This window comes from Centropristis striata, chromosome 1 (genome assembly GCF_030273125.1).
Source record: "Centropristis striata isolate RG_2023a ecotype Rhode Island chromosome 1, C.striata_1.0, whole genome shotgun sequence".
In the NCBI taxonomy this organism is placed as follows: Eukaryota; Metazoa; Chordata; class Actinopteri; order Perciformes; family Serranidae; genus Centropristis; species Centropristis striata.
Window position 1 is genome coordinate 20,290,139 of NC_081517.1, and position 18,941 is coordinate 20,309,079.

Consider the following 18,941-nt stretch of genomic DNA (forward strand, 5'->3'; position numbering starts at 1 on the left):
TTAGTAAAGGGGGCGTGGCTGATCAAAAGGGGCGGGGTAATCAACCACCTATTAAACAGGAACTCTATGCCGAGTAATCTGACACCTTATACAAGTTTCTAGGACAAACAGTTTATTAGTTATGAAAGGGGGCGTGGCTAATCAAAAAGGGCGGGAATTTATTAAATAGTGTTGTGTAGAACTGGTCAGTGATGAACCATCATCATGCATGACAAGTTTGAGGCAGATTGGACAATGTATGGTCAAGTTATAAGGTATCATGCTTTATGAAAAAACACCATGTCCTTTAAATTAGAATGTCTGTCTTGGGGGGGGGGGGGGGGGGGGGGGAGGCTTTGGTAGCTAAGCAACCAGGTGGCCAGGTGGAGTTGACCACTCACAGCAGAGCAATCAACTGAAATGAACTGCTGGTGGAGACAGTTCCGCCACAGTGAGCAGGCAGAGGTGGACTAAAGCGTCATATTTGAGTCATTGTTTGATCTTCGCGCACATATTCAGCAACTGAGTGAAGGATATGGCGTTGGGGGCGGGGCCAAGGCTGACCCCAGGCCTCTTATGATTGGTCATTTTCCAGCCCTCCACGTGGGTGCCTTTTCAGTTTACTGCTGACAGCTGGTAGCGGCGGCATCAATTAAACAACAACGGTTGTTTCATGACGTTCACGACCACAACTCTACGTTTCATCACTGATAATGAAAAGGTTAAAAAAATGCTGTTTCTTGTTTCTAAATGATCATACAGTAGTTCAAGTGTTAGATCCATGGGTTTGCCGTGACACCGAGCAGAGACCTGCAGTCCAGCGGTGCAGGCTGTCTCTCTGAAGCAGAGGATGGCGGTCGTCTTAATTTATATCAGTCTTCTCAGACAGCCCACAAACATTGGAAGACTTTCTGATCAGAGACTGGAGCGGTGGTCCGGAGAGAGGAGGATGTGGAGCCGGAGCTCGTCTGGGGGGCGGAGCTCGGCAGCACCTGGTGTCGTTGTGTCCTGAGTCTGAATCTGCTGTCAGGAGGCTGACCTGGACCATACCATGCGTGGTGAAGCATGTTAAACAAATGTTCGCACATTTGGAGTACTGTGCCGGGAAGAGGACGTGCTGTCCCTGAAGGATGTCCGAGCTGAAGGATGTCCGAGCGGAGACACCGGAGCGTCCTGTCAACAGCAGGTAACTAGGTCAAGCTAACTAACGTCAGTAATCGCCGGTGGTTTACGTAAAATATAATAAATAAACGCTAAACGTGAGACATGAATATGATGGAGAAGATGCGAACAATGTTTCCATTTTCAATAGTTATCAGACGAAAACGTTTTAGTTTATGTCGCTCCATGCTAACGGTAATAGCTAATTACTAGCTAACATTAGCGTTAGCTAACAATGACATCAAATGGCCGGTGTTACATCCCTACTGGTTTCCACACCAACTGGTTTCCGTACGCGTGCGTGCGTCAACATCAGCAGCTGTGGCCCCGCTCTGTCGGCAGATTCGTCACATATTTATAAACATAATACCTGGCGTTTTACGAGTCGCATCTCCTATCTACTGGGGGGAACATCGTTTAATAAGTGAACACTACATCACAGCTGCCTATAAAAAAAAGAAATGTATGAAAATAAAATGTTTGAGAGATCGCTAAGAGCTGGATTCGAACTCACCTAAGCAAAATTAAATAGCACATTATCCATCAGCTATACAGGTTGAGCCATTCGTCTTCTTTTGGTCTGCGTGACTTCAATTATGTATCCTTCAAGTTGCTTACGTCAGTGTCCAGGTAACATTTTGTTTCGGCTCGATCTAAACCAACTGGTTTCCTTGAGCTGAACATAAACAAATACCGAACGTATTTATCACGTTTCTCCCTCTCTCTCTCTCACTGCCCGTGTCTCGACCGAGGCCATGTCATATTAACCACTTTATGAACCCCATATGAAACATATTGTGACAAATAAATACTTTTAAAAAGTGATGATCTAATTCAGACAATACTTCTCTGGTCAAAATACTCGAACTTGTGTATGTCCATGCTTTTCAAATGCACAATGTCCACGCACACGTCTTGTAATTATGTTCCGACTGTACATCATAATCCGGATGGAGCAGTAAAGTAGCTAATCAACATTTAGCACGGAAAACGAGTTTAAAAGATAGATTCGAACTTGCCACAGAAAAAAATAAAAAGCTTGCGAGACTGACGCTACACGGTGTAAGCCACTTGGGCTCCTCAATATTTCTGAGCTTCAATTATATATTCATGAAATTGCCTACCTCAGTGTCCAGGTAACATTTTGTTTTGGCTTGACCTAAAACAACTGGTTACCTTGAGCTGAACAGAGAAAATTACCGAACATATTTATCAAGTTCCTCCCTCGCTCACTCACTGCCCCTGTCTTGACCGAGGCTACCGTCCAATTAACCACTTTATGAGCCACATATGAAACATATTGTGGCATATAAATACTTTTAAAGGTATTTAAAAGTATTACTTTTAAAATTGGCTAGTTAGATCTTCACTTTTAAAAGTATTTATATGCCACAATATGTTTCATATGTGGCTCATATTTATTTGTCACAATATGTTTCATATTAGTGGGGCGGATTAGCTGAACAATCGTTCACTTTGTGATAAAAGCATGAAATTTGGTAGATGTGTTGGTGAATATGTTTCGAACAAATCTGGATATTGGGCCACCTCAAAAGCGCCCCCTAGTGGCCGTGGCAGGCATTTGTTATACAAATAAATCAATGATGAATAAAAACTGCCCTTTTAATAATACCAACTGGTGATGAATTGTATATTGTTGGAAAGCCTGATTAGTCACCTTTACAACGAGGTACAGCTTGTAAGGATCGTGCATTCATGGAATGAGCAACGGGGCTAAACGTGTGGGTAGCACCCCCCAAAAATGTACATCCCCTGTGGGGCGGGTTAGCTCAATAAATCACAAGAATTGTTTCTTTTGTGATAGAAGCACACAATGTGGTGGATGTGTTGGTGGATATGTTTCAAACAAATCTGTATATTAGGCCATCGCAAATTCACCCCCTAGTGGCCATAGCAGTCATTTTCTTCGTTAAAATTACAAAAAATATTTAAATTATTTCTTAAAATATTTAAAAAATGTAAACTAAATATACAAACGTAAATTAAAAAATGTAAATACACATATTAAATTAACAAAAATCCAGTTAGACACTCTTTCAGTTATTTTTCCTGCCCCACCACAATCAGGCTAGCCATCGAGCTAGCTAGCAAACGAGCTAGCTAGCATTTGCTTCCTGGGACAATCAGTGCAGTGGACTGTCCATCAAGGTATGTCTAAATATTTTATTTCACCTGTTATAATTATGAATAAAATATGTTATGAACATCATAAAGGCTAAAGAGAAAAACAATCATCATGGGCCTTGGCGGAAAAGTAAATTAGCAAGATAGCAAAAATAGGTACTTAAGCTAGCTAGTTAGCTTGGAACATGTATCAGTGGCTGTTGGGTGTGAAAGCTTAATAAGACACTGTTAAATTATGTCCTGTGGAATGTGGACATCTCTCTCTGCACACACACACACACACGCACACACACTATATGTAATGTCTCCTTTGCCCATGTGGTTCTTTTTTTCTTTTTTTAAATGTATTGTATAACTCCATCACAGTTAGTCAGGCGGCTTAGGACCAGATTTGAGAAGAAAGGGACACGCCGGACAAAAGCACCAACATTTTTCCACATGCTCTCTATCACCAAAGGTTTCAACTTTTGGTAGGAGCCACTTCATCAAGATTGCAGATAGGAGACGGCAGCCATATAAGCCATAAGTCTATGAGAACCAATAGATCTTCCAAGCCACTTAGAAGGTCAATCTTGGTGTCAAAATATACATTTTCTGGGTCAAAGAATCATTTAAAGCTATTGAGAATATCACTGGATGACTCACTGTAAATAATTTGTTGATCAAGATCTGACATGAGATTAAAGCGTACCCTTGATTTTTTTGAGCAGTGTACACGGCAGCTAATCCACACTCTCCCGTGAACATTGGTTCCAAACAGTTTCAACTCAGGATACCCTGCAGCACTTGAAGCGAGTTGCCCAGTCTGAGTGAAAATGAATATATCTATTTGATCAAAAAATCATCTAGTGATATTCTCAATAGCTTTAAATGATTCCTGGACCTAGAAAATGTATATTTTGACTCCAAGATTGACCTTCTAAGTGGCTTGGAAGATATAGCATTTCTCATAGACTTTATATGGCTGCCATCACCGCAATCTTGATGAAGTGGCTCCTACTAAAAATTGAAACCTATAATGATAGAGAGTATGTGGAAAAAATGTGGTGCTCTTGTCCGGCGCGTCCCCTTTATTTGGCTAAGCCGCCTGACTAAGTCACACACCTCAGAACAAGGATTTTGCCAGAAAGAGTAACCTGCTACAAGTAACCCTAGTAGAATTTTTAAAATGTATGATTTTTTTCTCTGTCTAAATGTGTTTTGTTTTTATTGTTGCAGGTCATACAATATTGAAAATTATTTTTTCTTTTTAAGGAGCAACAGAAGAATACAAGCCAAAGAGGAGGCCGTAGCCTGTGAATGGGAATATCAAGACCTAATAAAATGTTATACAAAGTTAATGTTCTTTTCTATTAGACTGTAATAAAGCTTTTGTCACTTTAACATGTCTCTAAATTATATTTGTGGTGCTGAAAACATGAAACAGCAGCTGTAGGGTAGGCAAAGCATTCCACGCCAGTAACCACCGGCGGCCATTTTTAAAAATGGCCGCCACAGCCATCAGAATTTTTTTTGCGATGGCCCAATATCCAGATTCATTAAACATGTATTCAGCAATGAGTGTACCAAATTTGATGCTTTTATCACAAAATGAACTAATCCGCCCCACTACACAGGGGATGTACATTTTTGGGGGGTGCTACCCACACGTTTAGCCCCGTTGCTCATTCCATGAATGCACGATCCTTACAAGCTGTACCTCGTTGTAAAGGTGACTAATCAGGCTTTCCAACAATATACAATTCATCACCAGTTGGTATTATTAAAAGGGCAGTGTTTATTCATCATTGATTTATTCGTATAACAAATGCCTGCCACGGCCACTAGGGGGCGCTTTTGAGGTGGCCCAATATCCAGATTTGTTCGAAACATATTCACCAACACATCTACCAAATTTCATGCTTTTATCACAAAGTGAACGATTGTTGTAAAATATTGAGCTAATCCGCCCCACTATATGGGGTTCATAAAGTGGTTAATATGACATGGCCTCGGTCGAGACACGGGCAGTGAGAGAGAGAGAGGGAGAAACGTGATAAATACGTTCGGTATTTGTTTATGTTCAGCTCAAGGAAACCAGTTGGTTTAGATCGGGCCGAAACAAAATGTTACCTGGACACTGACGTAAGCAACTTGAAGGATACATAATTGAAGTCACGCAGACCAAAAGAAGACGAATGGTTCAACCTGTATAGCTGATGGATAATGTGCTATTTAATTTTGCTTAGGTGAGTTCGAATCCAGCTCTTAGCGATCTCTCAAACATTTTATTTTCATACATTTCTTTTTTTTATAGGCAGCTGTGATGTAGTGTTCACTTATTAAACGATGTTCTCCCCAGTAGATAGGAGATGCGACTCGTAAAACGCCAGGTATTATGTTTATAAATATGTGACGAATCTGCCGACAGAGCGGGGCCACAGCTGCTGATGTTGACGCACGCACGCGTACGGAAACCAGTTGGTGTGGAAACCAGTAGGGATGTAACACCGGCTAGGTTGAAAGAACACGTTTTCTTGTGGACAAAAGAGTGTGATGCAAAACATGTCTGAGAAGTCTGGGTGACAACATGATTTTTTTTTTTAGCCAGCTACTGTCAATACTTCTGTTGAGCAGAAGCTGCTTTTTTTTATTTTAAAAATCTGCCACTACACATGGAGACGCATTTGAAGCAGTTAGGCCAAGTAAAGGAATAGCGCATGCTAAACTGCACACATCACAAGAATATAGCCTGCAAGATGTGGTGAGGGAGGTCGCGGAATTTAGGATAACCCGACTGACTGACGTGGAGAACGTGGAGTCACGGTAAGAAATAATAAGTAAAAATAATCATTTCTTTAGAGGTTTGCATCAGCTGTGATGAGCTCCTCTGGCCAAGAAATTAAATGATGTTGATGTGGAATTATTTGGGTTTTAAGACAGGTGGGGTTTTTTTATATTATTGTGGTTACTTTTTCATTTTTGAGTCATTTCAGACCAATCCTGAGCTGCAGATATGTTCATGTTTAGGCTCAGAGTGGTGAGGGTATTTATGAGGGCTGCTGTTTGAGGTGAAAGGTGTGTTTAATAAGAGGCTCACAGAGGGACAGAGTCGGACAGCTGCGTTTCAATTATTGTGTTTGTGTATACGGTTTGTTTTGGAGTATGGACATAGTTGATGACTTAATACCTGCTGACTTCACTTGACCTGTCTCACTGCCTGTCTGTCACTGCGGTGGATTGATGCCGCTGTACTGTACTGAGTGTTGTGCTCTCAGTAGAGCTCCGGTTATAACGGCGGTGAAATTAAAAACACTCCAGCGTCTGTAGTTAGCATTTTCTGGAGGAAGATTTCATAGAGCAGAGTCCCTGGATTTGTCTCCAGTCATTAATGAGATGTTGATTCTCTTCCGGTTATATCACTTGATTCCGCGTGAATTCGCGAGATTCACTGATACACTGCGCTCTGTTGGAAGAGCATTTAATTGTTCTGCCTCTCACTTCACGCCGCTCACTTAGAGATTGGATAATCTTCCACGGCACACCTGATGATTTCTTACGGCACACTTGTGTGCCGCGGAACAGCTGTTGGGAATCACAGGATTGGAGCACAGTTATGGGGCGAATCCATAGACTGTATAAAATATACAGTCTATGGGCGAATCTGATTGGCTTCTTGTGTTTTGGCTTGGCTGGCGGGACTCGGCCTCTCTGGCTTTTCGTCTGACGTAAGAAGACATACTGCTAGCATACTACCGTTACAATTGTGCCTTATAATGTTAGCATTTTCATATTTGAACTTTTAAACTACTGTCGAAAATTTTGTGAAATGTAGTTGCAAGTTATTTGAGTTTCATTTGGAGGATGTTTGTCATTTCATTTTGCTAATTTATTCGCGGCTACTGGTCTTAGGTCTGAGCTAGCGTTCTCTAGCGAGCTAGCTTTAGCATCATGTCGAAGCAATTTATAAATGGTCCGTCGAGGCAGGATATCTTTACAGTTACTCCATGTTACAGTTACCATGATGCTAACAGTTGTTATAACAGTAGATGTGTCTGGTGTTAGCAAACACTATTGATTCTAAGAGTGCATTGCATGGTTTGACTGATTTGATGCTACTGACAGACAGCCTACAATGCATTGTGAGTTGATAATCTAGGCCACAACAGTTTATGATTGCTGTGTTTTGTCTTGTGTCTATCTGGGAAGGTGTCATTATGCTAATAATAATATAATAATGCTAAAAAATTGCCAGCTTATGCTATTTTCCTTGATTAATGTTGTCTAAATGCCATTTTTAATGTAGGGTTTGTGTACAATGTTGGCCTGACTATTTTTTTTTTTAAAACTGTGATATGTAGCTAATTGTATGTGGATTTTGATGGTAGCTTCTTGATAATCCTGTCCTGTTTTTTGTGAGGATGTTTTGGTATTCTTATGTAATAAGGTGTAATAGTAATACCAATGTCATACTCATCAATGGCTAAATTTGAACATTCGGTGTATTTGGATAATATTAAACTGAAACTCATGTCACTTGGTAATGAGAGGTTAAAAAGAAAAGATAATCATGGGAATATACATTTAACCATGGAGTCAGGGCTGTAGAAATTTACTGTAATGATGAACTGGTAGTTTACTTCACCATTTAAGATTTACATTGTGTCAATGTCAATGTTACTCACTACTGTTAGCAGACTATTACCCAAACTATTACCATTTCTTTTTTCCAATTTGTCATGTCAACTGGTACCTGAAGTATGTGCTCCTGTGACTAATATTAATGTACTCTGTGTGTGTGTGTGTGTGTGTGTGTGTGTGTGTGTGTGTGTGTGTGAGAGAGAGAGAGACAGAGAGAGAGAGAGAGAGAGAGAGAGAGAGAGAGATTGATTGGAAGTTGAAAATGTAGGCTTAAACAGTTTTGGATTAATTTGTGTGTGTGTGTGTCCTCAAGTGGTGCTGTGAAGCATTTTCATTGTAGGCTTTAATCATGTAGGTTATTATGTAATAAGGTGTATTTGTAATACCAGAGTCATAGCCATTAATGGCTTAAATTAGGCCTCATTTCAAGAGAGAAAAAAGTAAAAAAAAAAAAAACCCTGAATACTTTTTTCAATAGTAATGGAAAAAAATAATTCTTGATGGGAATGCACAGAGTAGGTCATGTCAACTTTTAGTGAAACTTATGTTTTGATATTTGTATATTTGAATAAAATTGACCAATATTAATGAAAAAAATATGAAAAGGACCATGAGGACCATGGGTGCTATAAAAATGTATAAAACACGTAAAAATGTATGAAGAAAGTTAAAATTGATATAATCTATAAAGGATGCAGAGGGGCACATATGCTGAAAATTTTGCTGTGTTTCTAGAGGTGCTATGTGTGTATTTAATTCTAATGATTATATTCAGCTTCATACTGATTTTTATGAATAAGTGATGCATTAATTCAGTTATTTAAAACATTAATTACACATTATTATTACATTGCTGCAATGCTCACGGTTGTCATCCTGCTCTAGATAAACACTACTTCACCTAAGAGACTTGAGTATCCAGTTCTTCGTTGACCTTCAGCATTCAGTTGTTTGTCTTCACCTTTTCAGGTAAGCAATTTAAAAAAAATGCTTTTGTAATGTTGAGAAACACTGAAATTATTATTCATAAAGAACTTTCAACCATTGTTCTGTGATGTCATGTATAGTGATATACAAATATATCTGAAGGAAAGGTGTATTTGGGATAATCAATATTATTAGTATTATTCATGTATTTATTCATTTTTAAATCAGAGAATGGGAGAAAATAGATTATTAGTACAAAAACTAGTAACTAGTAAAAAAAATTGGTAACAATAATGTTCATTCATTAATTGACGCTTGGTCAAACTCATCTAATTAAGTATTGCTGTCTCATTAATGTATTTATTTATTTTGTAGGCTAAAACCTGAGAAGCCATCATCATGTTGTTGTTTCACATCAGAATAAGTATTTCACATGATGCAGATTTTTCAGCATGTGGTCCTCAATATAGTATAGAAGTCACTGTATTTTCTAACTTTTCCAGGTTTCCTGTGTCCAGCATCTTCAAGACAGACTAAGCTAACTTTTCATATTTTTTGCACATTTATATTTAGGTTAGGTTAGGAGTAGGTTAGGTTTATAGTAGAGTATTTAGTTTGTATAGTTTAGCTTTTTATGCTGATCTAGGGACAGTTAAGTTAGCAAATTAATTTAGTTCAGATCACTTAGAGTTGCATATTATTGTTACAATTGTGTTATTTTGTGAGTTATTGTTGTACAGGCTATTGTATATTGCAGGACCAAGTGAGACGAGGAAGACCACTGCTTCCAAGATGCCGCGCTCAGAAAGTGCGTTGGACAAGTCTCAACCTTGCAGATCCTGCCCCACTTAGCCCAACCACTTCCGACCATGGGGTACCTCAAAGACCTCCGTCAACCAGCCGGCTGTGGATGATGGATAACGCACCCACAACTCCTTCTCCAGTCTACAAGGTATGGGTTTGTTTTTTTCCCCATCACAGTGGACACAGACATGGCCTGATAATACAATCTGCTGTCTTAACTACTTCCTTTGAATAATAAAATATTAATTCACAATTGAGTATTTATAATGTATGAATACATTTGGTATTGTGTGTCATCAGGTTGAAATTACAGACACCCCCACAGTCCAAGAACAGCTGGATGACCTCTGGACCCACTTGCCCCCATTCACCAGTTGAAAAGATAGGCTTTTTAAAAAATTCTTCAATTGTAAATTCTGCACAAAGTGATACACAAAACATTGTATGTCTTCCATTTCAACAAACACAAACATGAAATGTATATTTAAATACATAACTTAATGCAAATCAATCATACTAAACATCATCTTCTTTTTTTTAGACCAACCATTGCACGCACTTCCATCCAAGGAGAGGTTACATCTTGATGGAAACTTTTTAGATTAACAAAACTTTTGTGAGATTTGTAATTGTTGTTTCTGGGGAGGGGGCGGAGAAGGTAAGTCTAAACATTGCATGCAAGAGACAAACACCGGTGTCTCAGGGGAAAGCTATCTGTATACACAAGTATCAATCTACTTGGTTGCTTCAAAATGTTACGATAGTTTTGCAATTCCTGACCCCGAGAGAAGCACATCAAACAAACAAAAAAAGCAATGGTAGATTTTCAAGGCCTTTCAATGACATTAACATTATTTTCAATGACATTCATTTTGCAATTAACATTAGTTTTATCTTCTAAAACATAACTATAATGACATTCAAATGTAGATTACCACAAACACAATAATAAACTTCAAGTCTCATTGGATAAAATAAAAAAATATTGACAGTCCTGAAATGATGGGTTAAACATCCTTAATAAGCCTACATTAATAATATATTAATTTCAGGTGAAATATTTATTTTTTAACCTTAAATTGAAATCTCACTTAAAGAAATTGATACGTAGTATTTTTCATATGAAATTATGTAAAAACAAAGAGAAAAGAAAAGATAAGTCTAAAACTAAAAAGTGGTCTTCCTCGTCTCGCATGGTCTCAGTAGCAGTCGCAGGTTCGCATGGTCTCAGTGGCAGTCGCCGGTTCGCATGGTCTCAGTAGCAGTCGCAGGTTCGCATGGTTTCAGTGGCAGTCGCCGGTTTGCATGGTCTCAGTGGCAGTCTGCAGTTCACATGGTCTCAGCGGCAGAGTTACTGGTTCGCATGGTCTCAGAGGCAGAGTTAGTGGTTCACAGGGTCTCAGCGACAAAGTTACTGGTTCGCATGGTCTCAGCGGCAGAGTTACTGGTTCACATGGTCTCAGTGACAGAGTCACCGGTTCACATGGTCTCTCAGCGACAGAGTCGCCGGTTCGCATGGTCTCGGTGGCAGTCGACGGTTCGCATGGTCTCAGTAGCAGTCGCAGGTTCGCATGGTCTCAGTGGCAGTCGCCGGTTTGCATGGTCTCAGTGGCAGTCGCCGGTTCGCATGGTCTCAGCGGCACAATTACTGGTTCGCATGGTCTCAGCGGCAGAGTTACTGGTTCACATGGTCTCAGCGACAGAGTCACCGGTTCACATGGTCTCTCAGCGACAGAGTGGCCGGTTCGCATGGTCTCAGTGGCAGTCGCCGGTTCGCATGGTCTCAGAAGCAGTCGCAGGTTCGTATGGTCTCGGTGGCAGTCGCCGGTTCGCATGGTCTCAGTAGCAGTCGCAGGTTCGCATGGTCTCAGTGGCAGAGTTACTGGTTCACATGGTCTCAGCGGCAGAGTTACTGGTTCACATGGTCTCAGCGACAGAGTCACCGGTTCGCATGGTCTCGGTGGCAGTCGCCGGTTCGCATGGTCTCAGTAGCAGTCGCAGGTTCGCATGGTCTCAGTGGCAGTCGCCGGTTCACATGGTCTCAGTGGCAGAGTTACTGGTTCACATGGTCTCAGCGACAGAGTCACTGGTTCACATGGTCTCTCAGCGACAGAGTCGCCGGTTCGCATGGTCTCGGTGGCAGTCGCCGGTTCGCATGGTCTCAGTAGCAGTCGCAGGTTCACATGGTCTCAGTGGCAGTCGCCGGTTTGCATGGTCTCAGTGGCAGTCGCCGGTTTGCATGGTCTCAGTGGCAGTCGGCGGTTCGCATGGTTTCAGTGGCAGAGTTACTGGTTCGCATGGTCTCAGCGACAGAGTCGCCGGTTCACATGGTCTCTCAGCGACAGAGTCGCCGGTTCGCATGGTCTCGGTGGCAGTCGCCGGTTCGCATGGTCTCGGTGGCAGTCGCCGGTTCGCATGGTCTCGGTGGCAGTCGCCGGTTCGCATGGTCTCGGTGGCAGTCGCCGGTTCGCATGGTCTCGGTGGCAGTCGCCGGTTCGCATGGTCTCGGTGGCAGTCGCAGGTTTGCATGGTCTCAGTGGCAGAGTTACTGGTTCACATGGTCTCAGCGGCAGAGTTACTGGTTCACATGGTCTCAGCGACAGAGTCACCGGTTCACATGGTCTCTCAGCGACAGAGTCGCTGGTTCGCATGGTCTCGGTGGCAGTCGCCGGTTCGCATGGTCTCAGTGGCAGTCGGCGGTTCGCATGGTCTCCGCGGCAGAGTTACTGGTTCACATGGTCTCAGCGGCAGAGTTACTGGTTCACATGGTCTCAGCGACAGAGTCACCGGTTCGCATGGTCTCTCAGCGACAGAGTCGCTGGTTCGCATGGTCTCGGTGGCAGTCTCCGGTTCGCATGGTCTCAGAAGCAGTCGCAGGTTCGCATGGTCTCGGTGGCAGTCGCCGGTTCGCATGGTCTTAGTAGCAGTCGCAGGTTCGCATGGTCTCAGTGGCAGAGTTACTGGTTCACATGGTCTCAGCGGCAGAGTTACTGGTTCACATGGTCTCTCAGCGACAGAGTCACCGGTTCACATGGTCTCTCAGCGACAGAGTCGCCGGTTCGCATGGTCTCGGTGGCAGTCGCCGGTTCGCATGGTCTCAGTGGCAGTCGCAGGTTCGCATGGTCTCAGTGGCAGTCGCAGGTTCGCATGGTCTCAGTGGCAGTTGGCGGTTTGCATGGTCTCAGTGGCAGTCGGCGGTTCGCATGGTCTCAGCGGCAGAGTTACTGGTTCGCATGGTCTCAGAGGCAGAGTTAGTGGTTCACAGGGTCTCAGCGGCAAAGTTACTGGTTCACATGGTCTCAGCGGCAGAGTTACTGGTTCACATGGTCTCAGCGGCAGAGTTACTGGTTCACATGGTCTCAGCGACAGAGTCACCGGTTCGCATGGTCTCGGTGGCAGTCGCCGGTTCGCATGGTCTCAGTAGCAGTCGCAGGTTCGCATGGTCTCAGTGGCAGTCGCAGGTTCGCATGGTCTCAGTGGCAGTCGCCGGTTTGCATGGTCTCAGTGGCAGTCGGCGGTTCGCATGGTCTCAGCGGCAGAGTTACTGGTTCGCATGGTCTCAGAGGCAGAGTTAGTGGTTCACAGGGTCTCAGCGGCAAAGTTACTGGTTCACATGGTCTCAGCGGCAGAGTTACTGGTTCACATGGTCTCAGCGGCAGAGTTACTGGTTCACATGGTCTCAGCGACAGAGTCACCGGTTCGCATGGTCTCGGTGGCAGTCGCCGGTTCGCATGGTCTCAGTAGCAGTCGCAGGTTCGCATGGTCTCAGTGGCAGTCGCAGGTTCGCATGGTCTCAGTGGCAGTCGCCGGTTTGCATGGTCTCAGTGGCAGTCGGCGGTTCGCATGGTCTCAGCGGCAGAGTTACTGGTTCGCATGGTCTCAGAGGCAGAGTTAGTGGTTCACAGGGTCTCAGCTGCAAAGTTACTGGTTCACATGGTCTCAGCGGCAGAGTTACTGGTTCACATGGTCTCAGCGACAGAGTCACCGGTTCGCATGGTCTCTCAGCGACAGAGTCGCCGGTTTGCATGGTCTCGGTGGCAGTCGACGGTTCGCATGGTCTGAGTGGCAGTCGCAGGTTTGCATGGTCTCAGTGGCAGTCGCCGGTTTGCATGGTCTCAGTGGCAGTCGCCGGTTCGCATGGTCTCAGCGGCACAGTTACTGGTTCGCATGGTCTCAGCGGCAGAGTTACTGGTTCACATGGTCTCAGCGACAAAGTTACTTGTTCACATGGTCTCAGCAGCAGAGTCACCTGTTCACATGGTCTCTCAGCGACAGAGTCGCCGGTTCGCATGGTCTCGGTGGCAGTCGCCGGTTCGCATGGTCTCGGTAGCAGTCGCTACGCGGCAGGTTCGCATGGTCTCGGTGGCAGTCGACGGTTCGCATGGTCTGAGTGGCAGTCGCAGGTTTGCATGGTCTCAGTGGCAGTCGCCGGTTTGCATGGTCTCAGTGGCAGTCGCTGGTTCGCATGGTCTCAGCGGCACAGTTACTGGTTCGCATGGTCTCAGCGGCAGAGTTATTGGTTCACATGGTCTCAGCGACAAAGTTACTTGTTCACATGGTCTCAGCGGCAGAGTCACCGGTTCACATGGTCTCTCAGCGACAGAGTCGCCGGTTCGCATGGTCTCGGTGGCAGTCGCCGGTTCGCATGGTCTCGGTAGCAGTCGCAGGTTCGCATGGTCTCAGTGGCAGTCTCCGGTTTGCATGGTCTCAGTGGCAGTCGGCGGTTCGCATGGCCTCAGCGGCAGAGTTACTGGTTCGCATGGTCTCAGCGACAGAGTCACCGGTTCACATGGTCTCTCAGCTACAGAGTCGCCGGTTCGCATGGTCTCGGTGTCAGTCGCCGGTTCGCATGGTCTCAGTGGCAGTCGCAGGTTCGCATGGTCTCAGTGGCAGTCGCAGGTTTGCATGGTCTCAGTGGCAGTCGGTGGTTAGCGTGGTCTCAGCGGCAGAGTTGCTGGTTCGCATGGTCTCAGCTGCAGAATTACTGGTTCGCATGGTCTCAGAGGCAGAGTTAGTGGTTCACAGGGTCTCAGAGGCAGAGTTAGTGGTTCATAGGGTCTCAGCGACAAAGTTACTGGTTCACATGGTCTCAGCGGCAGAGTACTGGTTCACATGGTCTCAGCGACAGAGTCACTGGTTCCCATGGTCTCTCAGCGACAGAGTCACCGGTTCCCATGGTCTCTCAGCGACAGAGTCGACGGTTCGCATGGTCTCGGTGGCAGTCGACGGTTCGCATGGTCTCGGTGGCAGTCGCCGGTTCGCATGGTCTCGGTGGCAGTCGCCGGTTTGCATGGTCTCCGTGGCAGAGTCACCGGTTCACATGGTCTCTCAGCGACAGAGTCGCCGGTTCGCATGGTCTCAGTGGCAGTCGGCGGTTCGCATGGTCTCAGTAGCAGTCGCAGGTTCACGTGGTCTCAGTGGCAGAGTTACTGGTTCACATGGTCTCAGCGGCAGAGTTACTGGTTCACATGGTCGCAGCGACAGAGTCACCGGTTCGCATGGTCTCGGTGGCAGTCGCCGGTTCGCATGGTCTCAGTAGCAGTCGCAGGTTCGCATGGTCTCAGTGGCAGTTGGCGGTTCGCATGGTCTCAGCGGCAGAGTTACTGGTTCACATGGTCTCAGCGACAGAGTCACCGGTTCGCATGGTCTCGGTGGCAGTCGCCGGTTCGCATGGTCTCAGTAGCAGTCGCAGGTTCGCATGGTCTCTCAGCGACAGAGTCGCCGGTTTGCATGGTCTCGGTGGCAGTCGACGGTTCGCATGGTCTCGGTGGCAGTCGCAGGTTCGCATGGTCTCAGTGGCAGTCGCCGGTTTGCATGGTCTCAGTGGCAGTCGCCGGTTCGCATGGTCTCAGCGGCACAGTTACTGGTTTGCATGGTCTCAGCGGCAGAGTTACTGGTTCACATGGTCTCAGCGACAAAGTTACTTGTTCACATGGTCTCAGCGGCAGAGTCGCCGGTTCGCATGGTCTCTCAGCGACAGAGTCGCCGGTTCGCATGGTCTCGGTGGCAGTCGCCGGTTCGCATGGTCTCAGTAGCAGTCGCAGGTTCGCATGGTCTCAGTGGCAGTCTCCGGTTTGCATGGTCTCAGTGGCAGTCGGTGGTTCGCATGGTCTCAGCGGCAGAGTAACTGGTTCGCATGGTCTCAGAGGCAGAGTTAGTGGTTCACAGGGTCTCAGCGACAAAGTTACTGGTTCACAGGGTCTCAGCGGCAGAGTTACTGGTTCACATGGTCTCAGCGACAGAGTTACTGGTTCACATGGTCTCAGCGACAGAGTCACCGGTTCACATGGTCTCTCAGCGACAGAGTCACCGGTTCGCATGGTCTCTCATGGCAGTCGCCGGTTCGCATGGTCTCGGTAGCAGTCACCGGTTCATATGGTCCCAGCGGCAGAGCTACTGGTTCACATGGTCTCCGGCGCGATCCCCGACCGAACCTACACTCTCCTGATTTTGGTGAGATGTTGAATTTCCATTTTCTAAAATTTTATGATTAATAGTTCTGATTATTTTGGCAGTAATGATGAATTGAATGACTTTGGTCACTTAGTATTTCTGAGTCTTTGGAGTAAAGCATTTAGAATTGGTCTGGTGTACTTCCCGTTCACTAAAATAATTTACTGCAGTCTAAGATTTACTCCTACTAAGACCAGGTTAAAATCCTGTGTAGTAGCCGAGTGTGATTTTATATCAAGACCAGGTTACAATCCTGTGAGATATAAAGTTATATTAAGACCAGGTTAAAATCCTTTGAGATATAACAGATAGATTTTATCTTAAGACCAGGTTAAAATCCTGTGAGATATAACAAAAGTAGTTTGGAAAATAAAATAAAAAGTAAATACATAAATAAATTAAATTAAATTAAAGAAACTGAATAAAATAAATTAAATTGAAAGAGTAAACAATGGGTTCCCGAGGCAGTAAAGTTGAACAATGTGATCCAAATAGTCAGACAATACAACAAATTAAAAAGAAATACGGCCCTGAATGTTGTGAATGTTTGCCATATTGGATAGAAAAATATGGATTCCCCAAAGGGAGATCCCTGAGCAAAAACCAGTTGGAACAATTACAAACACATTCACAGAAAGAAAAAGATAAGTTGATGAAGAAAGGCAAAGTTAAAACTGAAAAAAATTAAAGAAATTGAGAAACATGTAGGATGTCTGAAAGTGTGGGAGGATGAATGTGAGCGCAGGGAAAGAAAGCAGGGCCTTCAAACCATGACACTGTTAAAAGCTGGAGAGGGATCACAAACAGATAAAGTTGCAAAATCAAAGATTAAATCCAGGTCTTCTCTGTATCCTTCTCTAACAGGTCTTGGTGGCGGGCCTCTGAGCAGCGACACTCTCCTCGATGGAAAATTCCTATTGATGTAGCACAGCCACTGACAGCACGTGCACGTTCACTGGTTAACCCAACTTCGCAGTTTTTGCGGGCTGAGGCTCTCCACTGCACGTCACACGTGGCTCGTGACCATGACCTCGACTTTGTACACGTTTTCTTTGCTGACGTCAATGACAACCTCATGACTGACACCCTCTACTGGTCGCAGACGAGATGTGCACTCTCAGTGACGTTGACTGACAAACAGTTACCCTTTTACCATGTACCAGGTTCACATCCACACATTTCACTCTCCAAACCAAATTCTGACCAATGGAGAGACTTGGGCCCATGGGTACATTTTTGCGCAACTCTTTCCGATTGGACACGAACTCCTGACCCTGCTGTGATGTATTCATCAAAAGGGGGGGGTTTACAAATCATTTTGCAAACTCAGTTTCCCCTGCCTCAGATCAGTGCATGTACTGATTAATGCAGACAGGGTGGAAGGGGAAACTGCTGTGTTACTGTCTGCTACTGAGGTTCACCCTGCCTTAAAGGAAGTTTCTGACTCCTTATGGGCGAATGGCAAATATGATGTAGGCCTGATTAAAAACTGCAAACCTGTTCTGATTACAGGCCCTTTGGAAGCATAGGGGCTTCCTGAAGAGTGATGGAGAGCCCATCCTACATCACTCTCTCATTGCTGACCTCCTAGAAGCTGTTTTGTGTGTTGCTGTGTGTAAATGTGCTGCTCACACTAACTCCTTTGACCCTGGTTCCACAGGAAATGCACGAGCAGGCTGCGTCTCTTCTTCTGCTCCCCCAGCAGGCACACACACACTCTCAGTTCCCTCTCTGTCCCCGACTCACTCTCTGCAGTACAGACTCTAGCCTCTCCTTCTGACGAGAAGCAGTGGCAGTCTGTTTCCCCATTATGCTAAGTTGACACATGGTCTTGACCATGCATCAAAAGGGGGGATGCAGGTTATGATTGATCAACATTGGTTCACTAAAGGTTTTTCAACCTATGCTCAAAAACATTGCCAAGCCTGTGTCATTTGTGCCTACCACCTGGCCAGTGGTGGCGCTGTTGAGCGTGAGAACGGGACATTGAAGAACAAATTGGCCAAATGTTCTGAAGACACAGGCCTCAAATGGACACAAGCACTCCCTCTAGTGCTTATGTACATGAGGATGCGCAAGCGACCTAATACTAACCTCAGCCCTTGTGAGATTATTTTTGCAGCTCCTCCCTTTGTAGGTGTGGACGTCCTGAAGTTTCCAACTCCATCTACCACACTGTGTGAAGATGCTATGCTAACGTATTGTGCTAATCTAGCCAAACACCTTGCAAACATTAGGAGACAAGTGACTGCTGCCCTTCCAACTCCAGCCACCGGTCCTCTCCATCAGCTCTACCCTGGTGATAACGTGGTGGTGAAAGACTTCAGGCAAAGTCGTGGAAGCATAAGAGGTGGCAGGGTCCATTCCAGGTCCTGCTGACAACCCATACGGCCGCGAAAGTTGCTGAGAGGGCCACCTGGATCCACGCCAACCACTGCAGGAAGGTCCCGCCTCCTCCGGACCCTCTGCCAGGACAAGGTTGAGGCGTGCCAAGCCTCCAACTTTAGGGTGAGGTGAAATAGCGCTCCCCTGCGACAAGAGACTGCCAAGTCTCCAAGATCAGCCAGAGGTGTAATAAGCGCTCTGACTGCAACACGTGGTGCCAAGCTACTAGTCTAGGCTCTGTCTCTCCCCCCTCTCTCTTCTGTCCACAGATTTACACATCAACACACTGGACTCTGACACGACTAGCAGGTTGGATTAGCAACCTGTGACATCACAAGTGCCAGTCCCAGGCATACGCAGTTACACTGCTCTCACACCCTACCATAGTTTCCTTTTGCGACCTGCAGCGTGGTCTCCATAACAAAGGACAGGATCTGGTGACACATTTTTTCTTGTTGTCTTGATTT

The 18,941-nt window shown here is 45.1% G+C and overlaps 1 long non-coding RNA gene across 4 annotated transcripts; it reads left to right on the plus strand.

The window, feature by feature from the left end:
- Window positions 1-682: 682 nt before the first annotated feature.
- On the plus strand, window positions 683-10,842 carry LOC131976916 (uncharacterized). 4 transcript variants are annotated; one of them, XR_009394838.1, is made up of 3 exons: window positions 683-1,165; window positions 8,791-9,784; window positions 9,937-10,842. It is a non-coding gene; the product is annotated as an uncharacterized LOC131976916 (long non-coding RNA). The 4 variants fall into 4 exon arrangements; XR_009394844.1 differs by lacking the exon at window positions 683-1,165 and adding an exon at window positions 5,917-6,090; XR_009394840.1 differs by lacking the exon at window positions 683-1,165 and adding an exon at window positions 6,917-6,992.
- The last annotated feature ends 8,099 nt before the right edge of the window (window positions 10,843-18,941 follow it).